The 14,935-nt window shown below is 42.7% G+C and overlaps 1 pseudogene; it reads right to left on the bottom strand.

Annotated features, from left to right (window-relative positions):
• Nucleotides 1-13,940: 13,940 nt before the first annotated feature.
• The window catches only part of LOC100941401, a 21,271-nt pseudogene continuing 20,276 nt past the window's right edge, over nucleotides 13,941-14,935 (bottom strand).

A 14,935-nucleotide genomic window follows, 5' to 3' on the forward strand; every position in this document is an offset into this window, starting at 1 on the left:
GATCCAAACAGCCAAAGTAATCCAAAACAAACAATCTGGGGCCAGGCATGGTGGCTCAATTCTACAATCCTAGTACTCTGGGAGGCTGAGACAGAAGGATTGCCTGACGTCAGGAGTTTGAAACCAGCCTGAGCAAGAGCAGGGCCATGTCTCTACAAAAAAATAGAAAAATTAGCCAGGAATTGTAACATACACCTGTAGACCCAGCTACATAGGAAGCTGGTTTATAAGGATTGCTTTGCCCAGGAATTTGAGTTGTGGTGAACTGTGATGATAACACAGCACTCTTAGCTGAGGTATCAGAGCAAGGTTCTGTCTCAAAAACCAGACAAAATCTGGAGGCAACACCTTACTTGATTTCAAATTATATGACAAGGAAATGATATGGAAAGGTAAAATTGACAGAAGGGAGCATAACAAAGGGAATGGCTTTTAAAAATGGCAAAAATGTTTTCTGTCTCTTTGAAACTTCCCCTACTCTTTGGGAACTAAAACTTTCATCCCTGCCTTAGGCCAGTAGTCTTTCATTCTTTGCCTCACAGGAGGTAGCTCTAGAATTAACCTGGTGGAGGGCAGAGTAGCAGAGGGAATGGGTTGTCTGGGCCAGTGGGAGGTCCTGGCAGAGGTCATGGGATTGTCTTCACCAGATATGGATCAATTGGAACCATTAACAGTAATCAAGGACAATAGCCTAGATCTGAAAACTGTTTAAAAGTTATGTACTTCTGCTTATGTTTAGGATGATGGTGTTTAGACTGGACTATCTGTCTTTCTCATTTGCCAGCAAATTAATAAACACTTTTCTCCTTCTCCTCAAACTACTTGGATTCACTCTTCTAATGCAGCCTCAGAGAAAAGTGCTGAACTTTTGGTAACATTGTTATGGTTGCCTACAGGAAGTGGTTCTACATGGCTGGAGAAAAAGAAAGTAGAATTATCTCACTGTATGTACTATTTATATCTTTTAGGTTATGTGCCTTATGAGGCTATTGCGCCAACCACATACAGCTGAGCTGGCAGGTTTGAATCCAGCCCGGGCCTGCCAAACGATGACTGCAACTAAAAAATACCCGGGTGTTATGGCAGGTGCCTATAGTCCCAGTTTACTTGGAAGGCAGAAGCAGGAGAATCGCGTGAGTCCAGGAGTTGGAGGGTTCTGTGAGCTGTAATGCCATGGAACTCTACCCAGGGTGACAGCTTGAGGCTCTGTCTCAAAAAAAAAAAAAAAAAAAAAAAAAATACAAATCAGAGAGTACAGACCAGTGAGCCACAGGTCCAGAAGCTTGTGAGAATTGTGTTTATCCTGAATACTATTTATTATTATCTTTAGAGATGGGATGTGCTATGTTTCCCTGAATACTGTTTAAATTGTATTTAAATTGTCAACATGTTATCATCAGATTTCACACTGAAATAAAACCAGGCTGGGCATGGTGGCTCACACCTATAGTCTCAATGCTTTGAGAGGCTGAGGCAGAAGGATTATTTGAGGTTAGGAGTTCCAGACCAGCCTAGGCAACATATTGAGACTTTATCTCTATTTAAAAAAAAAAAAAAAAAAAAAAAAAACAGTAAAAATGAGCCTGACATAGTGGCAGGTATCTATCTGCAGTCTTAGCAATTGGTGAGCCTAAAGTGGGAAAACCGCTTGAACCCATGAGTTGGAGGTTATAGTGACCTGTGTTCATGCCACTGCAGTCCAGCTTGGGTGACAGAGTAAAGCCCTGTCCCTACAAAAAAGAATAAAAATAAAACCTAGCTATCTGACTTCTTTAGAACTTCTGAACGCTCTGGTGGACAAGCCTTGCATGCTCACATGGCACCATCACACCAGCCCCCTTTACACAGAGTCAGGTGCTTTCTAATTTGCAACAACTGCCTCCAGCAAGCATTTCTCATGTTCACCACCTGAGCGCATGTAACCATCTTAGGTAAGAAAAATAAGGCTCAGAAGCCAACATCAAGAGCTCACATAACCCTGTTGTTTCTCTGCAGTTCTTAGTCTTTCTTCAATAGGCAGAGTTGGGAAATCAAGATCCAGATAATAGTCCATAATATGCTTGTGTTGGAGCCACTACTCAGATTCCTGACTCTAAATCCCACATAACTACCCCAACCTACAACTGGGAGACCTTGGGTTTTTTCCCTTCCCCAAGAGTCGTACAAAGCTCATCTAGAATTATAGGAACTATCCTCATCCCAGGAACTTGGGATCTTTTTATCTCTTTTCTGCTATTCTCTGGTCCTAGTGCCAGGCATAGCAACATCTCCATCTTCTACAAAATTTGCCACAAAGCCGGAAGTTGTGATTGCCACAGTCTTATCCCAAGAAGGGGCATCTCTAAAGACCAGACTGCCTGCCACATTGCTGTGACCACTGCTGATGCTCCCTACTAACCCTTCTTTCTCCTGCAGTCCACAACTTGCCAGCTACTTCTCCCCAACCCTATGTGTCAGTGGCAATGAGCCACCTTCCCTATTGTGTTCATTCTGATCCTATCCTTCCCCACTGCTGCTCAGGAACCTCTGTGGTTTCTACCCCTGAAGGCAATGTTACTAAATCTCTAGATATATGTTAGATTCATGTTTTCTTCGCCTGAGCCATGATCTCATTCTCTGGAGTGAGAGCTCCCCCTGCTGAGGAACTTAAATCTTTCAGGACTTGTGAAAACTATTGGTCTTTAGGTTGCAAGAGAATGCAACTCAAACAAGCTTATAATTTAAAAAAAAAAATTACTCTGGCATATTGACTATTTTGAGCTAAAAGCACTTGAGAACAGAAGGTGCAAGAAGATAGTTCTGTTCCTCCTCCTGTTTCTTAAAAGTAGGAGACGAAATTTCCATGTGAAAGATGTCCTCCCTATATCACAAGTAAGAAAGGTACCATTTTTACCATCAAAGATAGAAAGTTGAGGCTTAGCACCTGTGGCTCAAGTGGCTAAGGCACCAGCCACATACACCTGAGCTGGCAGGTTCAACTCCAGCCCAGGCCCACCAAACAACAATGATGGCTGCAACCAAAAAATAGCCAGGCATTGTGGTGGGCACCTGTAGTCCCAGCTACTTGGGAGGTGGAGGCAGGAGAATTGCTTGAGCCCAGGAGTTGGGAGTTACTGCGAGCTGTGATGCCACGGCACTCTACCCAGGGTGACAGCTTGAGGCTCTGTCTCAAAAAAAAAACAGAAAGTTGAGGCAGAGGGAATTATGTACCTCCCCCCCAAAACTTAGTAAACTCTTATCTTTGTACTCACTTCTCTATCCAATTAACAACCCTCTCTCAAGCCCCTTGTCAAATTTTCATAACTACTACTTTTCATCCAATTCAGCAAATAAGTATTCAATTCTTACTGCATTTTGGTGTCTTCATTTCCTGATGAAGGTTCCTATACCACATATAACTTATGTTAAATACATCTGTATGATTTTCTCCTGTTGATCTCTGATGTCAATTTAACTTTGAGGCTCAGCTGAAAACCCTATGAGGGTAGAGGTAAAATTTTGCCTCACTTACATGTTGGCAAGTATAGAGGAGGAGATGGTCTCAATCCCAATAGTTCCAAGTCACTTCTTCTCATTTTTTCCATTTTCTGCCTTAGTTTACTTAAACACTTGCCTCTGTGCCTTCTAACGTTTCCACTGGTAGGCACAGTCTGTCTAGGACAAATCTTTAGTCTCTAGAACTGATAAAGAGCTTCTTGACATAAAATCCCACAGGACAATTATTATTGGTTCTAATTGAGGCACTTGCTTATCCTTAAACCAACCACTGTGGCTAGAGTGGGAAGGGTTTTATGATTGGCAACCCCAAGAGGGCTTTTAAAAAAGTAGGTAGGTTCAGATCTAAGAAATGGAATGCTAGGCAAACACAATGGATGTGTCCTACGATTATGTACTGATAACAACCAGGGCTCCTATAAAAAAATAAACTTATTTAAAACTAGGGCTAGGACTGGAATAGACATTTCTCTAAAGAAAAATGCACATGATAAACATATACAAACATGATCAATATCAGGGAAATGCTAATCAAACCCACGATGAGATACCATTTCACAAATAGCAATAGTTTTATTGCTGTAACTACAGGTGTTAATTTTTTAATGTAAACATTTAAAATTTCATTATTTTACAAACTTTTGTGCATCTTCACTTTCCATATATGAGATCCTTGAAACATTAAGATTGCTGTAATAAAAACAATTCAATTAAGATATTAATGAAACACTTCAAAACACTGATTTGAAGTGTCCAGATTCTCAGATGTTTGTTGTGTGAGTTTTGTTTAGTTGTGTGTATTTTTTTTCCAGTGAATGTCTGGCACATTGCAATCCTCAAACATGTGGTTATCTTTGTTGTATTGGCATAGTCAGTGACTTGTACTTTCAGTGGTAGCATTTGGGCAAGTTTTATCAGCAAGCAATGTTTTCAGTTAATAAATAAGGTTTCAAAAAATTGTAACAGTGGATTTAAACTTGCTGAATGTAAAAGATTGAACCTCAAGTCACTGTAGCTTTAGTACATATTGCTTATTGTATTAGTTTAGATGCTAGCACTTCATGTGCTGTGCATATTCTGATTTTATTAAAATAAAAAGTTGAACTGCAAAAAAAATCTAAAAAAATTCGAATAATAACAAGTGTTGACAAGGATATGGAGAAATAAACTTTGTAGGGTAAGAGTGTAAAATAGAGCAGGCACTTTGGGAAACAGTCTGGCAGTTCCTCAAAATAGATAAATATCTAACTAACCATGAGTGATTGGTTGCAGTAATGCAAACATAATCATTGCAGCCTGGGCTTAAGCAATCCTCCTTCCTCAGCCTCCCAAAGTTCTGGGATTACAGATGTGGACCACCAAGCCTTTCCTAATGAGTAAATACTTCAAATGCGTGAATTATGTGGTACGTGATTACATGTTTTTTTAAATGTTTTAGTAAATAAATAGCCAGGCTTCTTCTGTATGTCCTGCCATGTCCTTTGAGGCCCCTGAGAAAGGGAGAGTGCTCCATCTGAAGCTAGACCAACTGAGATCTAGTCCTGTTTCTATTTCCTAGGAATTAACTCTCTCCAACAGCAACATAAAGATGATAATCCCTAGGGTGGCACCTGTGATTAAAAGGAGTAGGGCACTGGCCCCATATGCCAGAGGTGGTGGGTTCAAACTCAGCCTCAGCCAAAAACTGCAAAAAAAAAAAAAAAAAAAAAAGATGATAATCCCTACTTGGAAAGGTGTATTTTTAAATACACATTAGGATTAATAATGTACAGTAATACAGAGCTCTGCACATGTACATACATGCACACAAACTGAGAGCCTTTGGGGGGTTCTGAAAGGACTATATCTGGAGGGCTAGTCGTGTCCGAACTGTTAGCCCTCAGCCCCTTGTCTCTCAGGCTCTAGGGCAGTGAAGTAGCACAGCATCTCACTAACCCTGGAGGCAAAGAAAAGTCCCTGGTGCTGGGAGAACTGGATAACCACACATAAAAGACTGAAACTGGACCCACACCTTTCACCACTTCCCAAAACTGACTCTAGAGGGATAAAATATTTAAATCTAAGATGCAAAACTAAAGCCTTAGAAAAAAGTGTGGGGAAAACTCTTGAAGATACTGGACTGGGAAACAATTTTTTGACAAGGACTCCAGCAGCCATCACAACAACAAAAATTAACAAATGGGACTTAACTACACGGAAAATCTTGGGCACAGCTAAGGACACAACAAGTAAAGCAAAAAGCCTTCAGAATGGGAAAAGATTTGCAGAGTATGAATCTGACAAAGGGTTGATAACTAGAATCTACAAAGAGCTCTAATAAAAACAGACCAAAAAAAGAACAGAACGTTCTTTGATGATGACAGACGAATGGTTAACGTTAGAGCTCTCTGTAGATCCTAGTTGTCAGTCTGGTGAGACTACAAACTAATAAAACATTTTTGGGAGGAAGTATGGAGAATCCCCAAAGAACTCAAATCAGACCTCCTATTTGATCCTACAATTCCATTATTAGGCATCTACCCAGAAGAAAAAAAAAATCATTTTATCATAAAGACATTTGCACTAGACTGTTTATCACAGCTCAATCTACAATCACCAAAATGTGGAAACAACTTAAGTGCCCATCAACCCAGGAATGGATTAACAAGCTGTGGTATATGTATACCGTGGAATACTATTCAGCCATTAAAAAGATGGAGACTTTACATCTTCTGTATTAAAGATACCAAGCTCTACCAACCTCTGACCCGAGCCGCAACCGCTCTAGGCAGCGCTAGGTAAGAAGCTTTGCTGGCAGCTCAGAGCGGAGCCTCCGGAGCTGCGCCCACGGCCTGCCGGGAAATGTAGTGCATGCAGTGCCCCCACCCGCGCCGCCCCACCGCTCCCAGCTCGGCTCCGCCCGCGACTACAAATCCCATCAGCCCCTGCGAACCCTTGCTCTCCGGGCCGTTGACAGAAACGGCTGAGGCGGCTCTGAGTGTAAGCTCTCCTAGGGTTTCCAACGTGCGGCGGGCAGTGTGGCAGGCAGGACCTGGTTCCCAGTACTGGAGGTTGCAACTTTCCAAAGTACGAGTTTCCCGAGCTAAACACCGAGCTTTCCATATGGGCGCCTTTGGGGAGCTGTGGCGTGGCCGGCTGCGCACGCCAGGGCCTTGTCGCTGAGGGAGTCCGGGGCACCTGCCCTGCTCGCGCGTGGAGAGGTCGCCGACTCCGAGGGGACGATGCGGTGGTGGCTCGGGATCTGGCTGCAGCCTGGAAGCTGCGGCCCAGCTGAGGGCGGTGTGCGGGCGAGTGTGGGGCCCAGGGCTCTTGCAGTTTGGGACCGTGGGGTTGCAGCGTTGCTCCTGCTGTCTTCTAGGATCCACTCCTGGGACGGCCTGTGGCTTAGAACTGGGGTGGGAGGAACGCCCTTCCAAAGCTTTCAACCAGCTGCAGCCTTTCTGGAACGCTGGGTTAAGTCCCAGGACGGGGATGCACAATTCCGCGAGTGGGATTAAGGGAACAAGATAGGTTCTTCGAAGGCTAGTGTTTCTATTTTCTAATTTTAAAAGTGCTTGTCAATAAAGAAAGCATACAGGTTAACAGCGACTTGTACTTGTCGTTGACAGACGCTTTCTTTTTTTTTTTTTTTTTTTTTCCTTTGAGACAGATCCTCAAGCTGTCGCCCTGGGTAGAGTGCGGTTACAGCACAGCTCACAGCAACCTCCAACTGCTGGGCTTAAGCAGTTCTCCTGCTTCTGCCTCCCAAGTAGTTGGGACTACAGGCACCTGCCACAGTGCCCAGCTATTTTTTGTTGCAGCCATCATTGTTGTTTGGCGGCCGGGGCTGGATTCGAACCCTTCAGTTCAGGTGTATGTGGCTGGCGCCTTAGCCGCTTGAGCCACAGGCGCCTTTCACAATGCAGGAACCTAAGCAATGATGAGACTGAATGAGATTTAATCAGCGTTGTGTTAAAACCTTGATTAACTGTGGTTTCTCGTGGGAACTTCCCGGGTATGCCACTACTGAAACTTTTCCCAAAAGTGCCTTACTTGGGTTGAAAATATAAAAATAACATGATTTAGGTTGCTATGAGCTATGATGCCATAGCTAATAACCTAATATTTAATGGTCAGGCTGCATGATCGGCCATTTGTCTTTTTTTTTTTTTTTTTGAGACATGAGTTTTACTTTATTGCCCTCGGTAGAGTGCCGTGGAGTCACAGCTCACAGCAACCTCCAACTCCTGGGCTTAAGCAATTCTCTTGCCTCAGCCTCCCCAGTAGTTGGGACTACGGGTGCTCGCCACTATGCTTGAGTATTTTTTGTTGCAGTTTGGCTGGTGCCGGGTTCGAACCCACCACTCTCGGTATATGGGACTTGCACCCTACCCACTGAGCCATAGGCACCGCCCCGGCCATTTATCTTTTTCATTATAAATATCACAGAAATCATTGCCTTGAGTTCTGGCCTCTCTGAGTCGTCTGCTGGATTTTATCTGACTTGATTATTCAGTGACGTATTTAGAACACAACCCTGACATGCTATGGACAAGATGCACAGCCCACCTGAAAATAATGCTTTCCCTTTTTGTTTTAGCCTTGATAAACTGAAATGCTTTGAGGAAGGCAAGAATCCAGAAGTCATCCCAGAGACTATGGAAGACTGCGTTGTTACCTGCTAGGGGAAGGCAAGCATCTAGAAGTATCCCAGAGGCTATGGAAGGGGTATAGAAGACTTTGCATTTGTTATATGCTACTTATTGAAGCATTTTTTTTTTGACATTATGTTTTGAAAAGTTGAAGATAATAGTATTATTACCCATATACGCACTCCTTAAATTCAACCACTGTTAACATTTGACCATGTTTGCTTTAGGGGTAAGTGTATGTGTCTTTTTCTTTTGCTTATACCAATCCATAAGTTGCAGACACCATGATTGTTTACCCCTAAATATATTAGCATATAGCTCCTACATATCTACAAAATATCATTCTCCAGGCCAGGTGCAATGGCTCACACCTATAATCCTAGCAGTCTGAGACACTGAAGCAGGTGGATAGCCTGAGCTCAGGAGTTGAGACCAGCCTGAGCAAGAGTGAGACTAAGTCTCTAAAAATAGCTGGGGGATGTGGCAATTGCCTATAGTCCCAGCTACTTGGGAGGCTGAGACAAGAGGATCACTTGAGCCCAAAAGTTGAGGTGGCTGTGAGCTATGACACTACAGCACTCTACCAAGGGTGAGAAAGTGAGACTCTGTCTCCAAAAAAAAAAAAAAAAAAATTATTCTCCTACATAATTAGCATGATATGAGTAAACCAAAGAAAATTAACAATAAATAATCTCTAATATCCTGTCTATATTCAAATCTGTGTTTATTTTTGAATGTATATTTACAAAGGTAGAGTTAATCTCCTTTGAAGTTTTTAATCTTTGAAAAATCCATACTTTTTTTTTTTTGTTTTGAGACAGAGTCTCACTATGTTGCATTCAGTAGAGTGCCATGGCATCATACCTCATAGCAACCTCAAACTCCTAGGCTTAAGCGATTCTCTCAGCCTCCTAATAGCTGGGACTATAGGTGCCCATCACAACGCCCAACTGTTTTTTTGTTGCAGGTGTCATTATTGGTTAGCAGGCCGGGGCTGGGTTTGAACCCGCCAGGCTCCATGTATGTGGCTGGTGCTGTAACCACTGTGCTATGGGCACTGAGCTGAAACATTGATACTTTTATAAAATACTACAAAAGGGAATTACTAAAAAATTTAAAAAAAAATTTCAGATTTTTTATTATTATTAAATTCAAAAGACATAAAATTACTATAAATTTATAATGAAAGTTTCTAAACACTTTCATTTTCTTTACAGTCTGGATAAACAGATCAACTCCAACCTGCCTACTCCACTTTAAGAAGCACTGCTCCGGGCTCGGTGCCTATAGCTCAACCGGCTAAGGCGCCAGCCATGTACACCTAAGGTGGTGGGTTCGAATCCCCAGCCCGGACCCGCCAAACAACAATGACGGCTGCAACCAAAAAATAGCCGGGCGTTGTGGCGGGCGCCTGTGGTCCCAGCTACTTGGGAGGCGGAGGCAGGAGACTCGCTTGAGCCCAGGAGTTGGAGGTTGCTGTGAGCTGTAATGCCCGGGCAAGCTTGAGGCTCTGTCTCAAAAAAAAAAAAAAAAAAAAAAAAGAAGCACTGCTCCATGATAATTCTATAGAAAAACTGTGCATGTTATAGTGACATTTCACTGTAATTCAGACCACCTCACCTGTGTTCTGTTAATCTTGATCCTACCTTTCCTATTATCTCCCTCAAATGCTTGGGTAGTCATTCCAACTATACTTTTGTTTTCTTTTTTTTTTTTTTGCAGTTTTTGGATGGGGGCTGGGTTGAACCTGCCACCTCCTCCAGCATATGAGGCTAGCGCCCTACTCCTTTGAGCCACAGGCGCTGCTCTACTTTTGTTTTCTTTTCTAAAAACTGCCAATCTCTTCCCTTGATCCTCCTTGCTAATTTTATATTAGCAACACTTGGAGTGCTATGAAAGGCCTCCATCTTTGCTTAGTACAGTTTTTTTTTCCTCCTGATTTACCCATTATGCTACTTGAGTATGCTATTTTCTTTTTCAGTTGTCAAGGGTTTTACACTTTTTTTTTTTTTTTTTTTGTAGAGACAGAGCCTCACTTTATCGCCCTTGTGGCATCACACAGTTCACAGTAACCTCCACCTCCTGGGCTTAGGCAATTCTCCTGCCTCAGCCTCCCGAGTAGCTGGGACTATAGGTGCCCAACAGAACACCTATATTTTTTTCGTTGCAGTTTGGCTGGGGCTGGGTTTGAACCCACCACTCTCGGTATATGGGGCCGGCACCCTACCCACTGAGCCACAAGTGCCACCTGGGTTTTACACTTTCTTTTCTTTTTTTTTTGAGACAGAGCCTCAAGCTGTCCCCCTGGGTAGAGTGCTGTGGCATCACCCCTCACAGCCACCTCCAAATCCTGGGCTTAAGCGAGTCTCCTGCCTCAGCCTCCCACGTAGCTGGGACCACAGGTGCCCGCCACAATGCCCGGCTATTTTTTTGGTTGCAGCCATCATTATTGTTTGGCGGGCTCGAGCTGGATTCAAACCCGCCACCTTAGATGTATGTGGCTGGCGCCATAGCCACTTGAGCCACAGGCGCCGAGCCGGTTTTACACTTCCTATATGGAAAAATTTCAAAACTCCTTAGCTGGACATTTGAAGCCTTCCACATATATCCCAAATCTGCCTTTCCAGATTTATTGTCAACTTTCTCTTTGAAGTTGCTCAGGATACACATGGCCTCTCTTTTATTTGAAACTTACCATTTGGCCAGGCACAGTGGCTCATGTCTGTAATCCTAGCACTCTGGGAGGCCAAGGCAGGGTTGCATCAGCTCTTGGATTCAAGACCAGCCTGAGCAAGAGCAAGACCCCATCTCTAAACATAGCCAGGCATTGTGGTGGGCACCTGTAGTCCCAGCTTCTTGGGAGGCTGAGGCAAGAGAACTGCTTAAGCCCAAGAGGTGGAGGTTGCTGTGAGCTGTGATGCCATCGGACTCTATCAAGGGTGACAAAGTGAGCTCCATCTAAAAAAAAAAGAAAGAAAGAAAGAAAGAAACTTACCGTTTAAAACCCTGTGATTCCTTTTCAGATTTCCTATTTATACTGCCTTGAATTGTAACATTTCTAAAGTGTTTGAAGGCTCATTGAGAGTCTAAACTTCTGTCTTTGTATTGCCCTTAAGCTTACTATGCTACCTGCTGCAACTAGTGATCTCGTAATGTTGATTGATTAGTTGGATTTGGCTAAAATGCATATGTGATTGTTTTATTCCCTTTTGAAGGCCCTTAGGCTAACGTCCTCAGTCGTTATGTGGCTCCCGACTATACTGATAAATAGGGGCTACTGTTAAATATGGGTTAGTGAGGAGTAAATACAATGAAGAGAGTGAAAGTGAGATTTTTCACTCAATGCTTGCATCTTTTATTTTTTAATCTGTGAAAATATTATCTATTAAAAATTGTTTTCAAAGAAGGCATTGCCAAAGTTAGATACTAGGCTCAGGAGACAACACTTTTTTTAACTGCTCTATGAGTCAGAAACTTGTTCACAAAAGAAAATAAAGGGAGAATGTTTAGCTTTACCTCCCTCCTATGTGGGCAGTAGTAGGAGCTCTCTTACTGAGAGCTCTCTCTATTCAGCAATTATGTATTATGAGAATAGGCACCTTTAGAAGCAGACATGAATGGAGATACATGACTGATGGGAAAGTAAAACATTGGCAGGGAAATCTACCATACAATTTGGAAGCAGAATTTTTATTCCTTCTTATGTGGATGCATTCATTCCATTTAAATGACATTCCTTCTGCTTTATTCCTAAAAGGATATGAAGACTTTTTGTTGAAAACACTGGGAAAATAAAAGAAATAAGTCTGCCGTCGTACTCTTGGGCTGCTATAACACAATGCCATAGACTGGGTGGCTTATAAACAAATTTATTTCTCACAGTTCTAGAGGCTGGGATGTCCACAATCCAGATGCTAGCAGAGTCTCTGTTTGGCGAGGGCAGCACCTCCTGTTCCATAGATGACACCTTGCTGTGCCCTCACAGGTGGAAGGGGACAAGGCAGCTCTCTGAGGTCTCTTTTGTAAGGACTCTAATCCCATTCTGGAGGGCTTCACCCTCATAACCTGATCACTACCCATAAGCCTCACTTCCTAATATTATTATATGTGTGGGTTTCAACATAAAATTGGGGGGGGGGTACATACATTCAGACCATAGCAACTACATACCCTAATGTCATCTTTCAATAAAAAACATTCTATAAACAGTAACTTTTCAAATGAAGACAGTCTAATGGCCAAGGAACTCACAATAAAATGCGCAACATCTCTAATGATCAGGGAAATGCAAATTAAACCACAATGAGATGTCACCTAACACCAGTGAGAATGGCTCACATCAGGAAATCCCAAATAGATGCTGGTGTGGATGCTCAGAGAAAGAACATTCATTCTCTGCTAGTGGGGCTGCAAACTAGTCTGACCTCTGTGGAAATTAGTATGGAGATACTAATTAAAGAACTAAAAGTAGACTGACCTTTTGATCCAGCAATCCTACTATTAGGTATTTACCTAAAGGAAAAAAAGACATTTTATAAAAAAGATACTTGCCCTCAAATGTTCATAGCAGCACAATTCACAATTGCAAAGATGTATAAGTGCCCATCAATTCATGAATATATTAATAAATTATGGTACATGCATACCATGGAATACTGTTCAGCCATAAAAAGATGGTGATCTAGTTAGTATCTTTTGTAACAACCTACATGGAATTGAAGACCATTCTCCTAAGTGAAGTATCCCAAGAATGGAAAACTAAACACAACCTGTGTTCAATACTAAATTGCAACTAGTTGATCAACACTTATGTACATATAGAGAAGTAAAAATCAAAGGAAATTAAGTAGGGGGAATAGGTTAAATTTACACCAAACTGGTGCAATGCATATATGAGATAGGACAATTAAATTTGTGGACTCATTATGGAAAAAATGCTACAAACCTTATTGCTGAATATCACTATAGTCACCTTCAAAGTCCTCCCCACACGGTCGCCAGTGCCTAGTCCACACAGCATTGTCTACTGTTAACAGCAGTGCCTATTTGAGACCTCCTTCAAAGCTTCCACCCCAGCGTAGGATGAGGTTTTGTATTTCACTGAGAACATTGAAACACCGGCCAGAAACTCTCTGTTTTTCAGCCGCCCTCAAACAGCTGCACCTGCACCCGTCCTTCATCTGTCCCCTTGTTACAGGAAAGTGGGGCACCCCTGTTGACCTTGTCTCTGTGTTCTGGGTCCTCTCTCCCTCCAGGGGCTGTGCTCTGTCAGATGCTTCTTTTTGTCTTCACTTTTTCTTTTTTTGGAGACAGAGTCTCACCCTGAGTAGAGTGACATAGTGTCATAGCTCACAGCAACCTCAAACTCTTGGGCTTAAGCGATTCTCTTGCCTCAGCCTCCCAAGTAGCTGGGATTACAGATGCCCACCACAATGCCTGGCTAATTTTTGGTTGTAGCTGTCATTGTTTTGCAGCCCCGGCTGGATTCGAACCTACCAGCTCCTGTGTATTTGACTGGAACCTTAGCCGCTTGAGCTACAAGCACTGAGCCAGTCTTCGTATTTTTTTCTTTCACTCCATCTCTCTCTGCTTGCTTCTTTTTTTTTTTTTTTTAACACTAAGATAGTTAATTTTATTTGTTCAAGGGCTCATTTTGCAAGCATTAAATCAAGCCTGGGCTTTGATTCTCTGAGCCCAAATTCACATATTAAGGAGGATAAAAGCAAACTATGATCCACGTACCTGGCTGAAAACTAAAGGCTCGGGGTTAATCAGATTGCAGTTTTTGAATTCCTACAGCCTAGAGTTCAGCAGTCACAGGTCTTTCAGGTCCTTTTGGATGTCCCACAGAGTATCTGCATTTTTCTTGAGCTGAGCAACCTCTTCACCCTTTAGTTTCTGGTTGATGACGCTAGTTAATCCCCGAGTGTTGAGGATACACGGCAGGCTCAGGAAGACTTCATTCTCAATACCGTACATCCCCTTCACCATTGTGGATACTGGGTGAATCCTGGATAGATTTTTCAGCATGGATTCAATAAGATCAGCTCCACTTCATCCAATTGCCCAATTAGTATATCCTTTTAGCTTGACGACTTCATACGCACTCTCAACCACCATCTTATGCACTTCTTTCCAATTTTCACTATCATTGTTTGTTCCCATTTCTGGATTCAATTCCTGGAGAGAAACACTGGCCACATTTACTCCACTCCACACAGCCACACTTGAGTCGCCATGCTCTCCCAAAATCCATCCGTGGCAGCTGCTGGGATGAATGCCAAGCTTTTCAGCCATAAGATAGCGAAATCTAGCAGAATCCAGGTTGCGCCCACTTCCAATCACACAGTGTTTGGGTAATCCACTTAGTTTCCAGGTAACATATGTAAGAATGTCCACTGGATTGGAAACCACAATTATGATGCAATCAGGACTGTACTTGACGATCTGAGGAATGATGAACTTGAAGACGTTAACATTTCTCTGTACCAGATTGAGACGACTCTCCCCCTCTTGCTGATGGACACCTGCAGTTACCACCACGGTCTTAGAATTGGCAGTCACAGAGTAATCTTTATCTGCCACAATTTTAGGTGTCTGAAGAAATAAGCTCCCATGCTGCAGATCCATCATTTCTCCTTTAAGCTTATCTTCCAGAACATCACAAGAGCAAGTTCATCAGCCAGAGACTTTCCCAGAATGCTGATAGCACACGCCATGCCAACTTGTCCAACGCCCACTATCGTGATCTTATTGTTTGGGACCGCCGCTTCTTCTTTTGCAACTGGTGCAATGAGTTTTTCCTTAAG

Source organism: Otolemur garnettii, unplaced genomic scaffold (assembly GCF_000181295.1).
Source record: "Otolemur garnettii isolate 467f Iridium unplaced genomic scaffold, OtoGar3 scaffold00006, whole genome shotgun sequence".
Taxonomy (NCBI): Eukaryota; Metazoa; Chordata; class Mammalia; order Primates; family Galagidae; genus Otolemur; species Otolemur garnettii.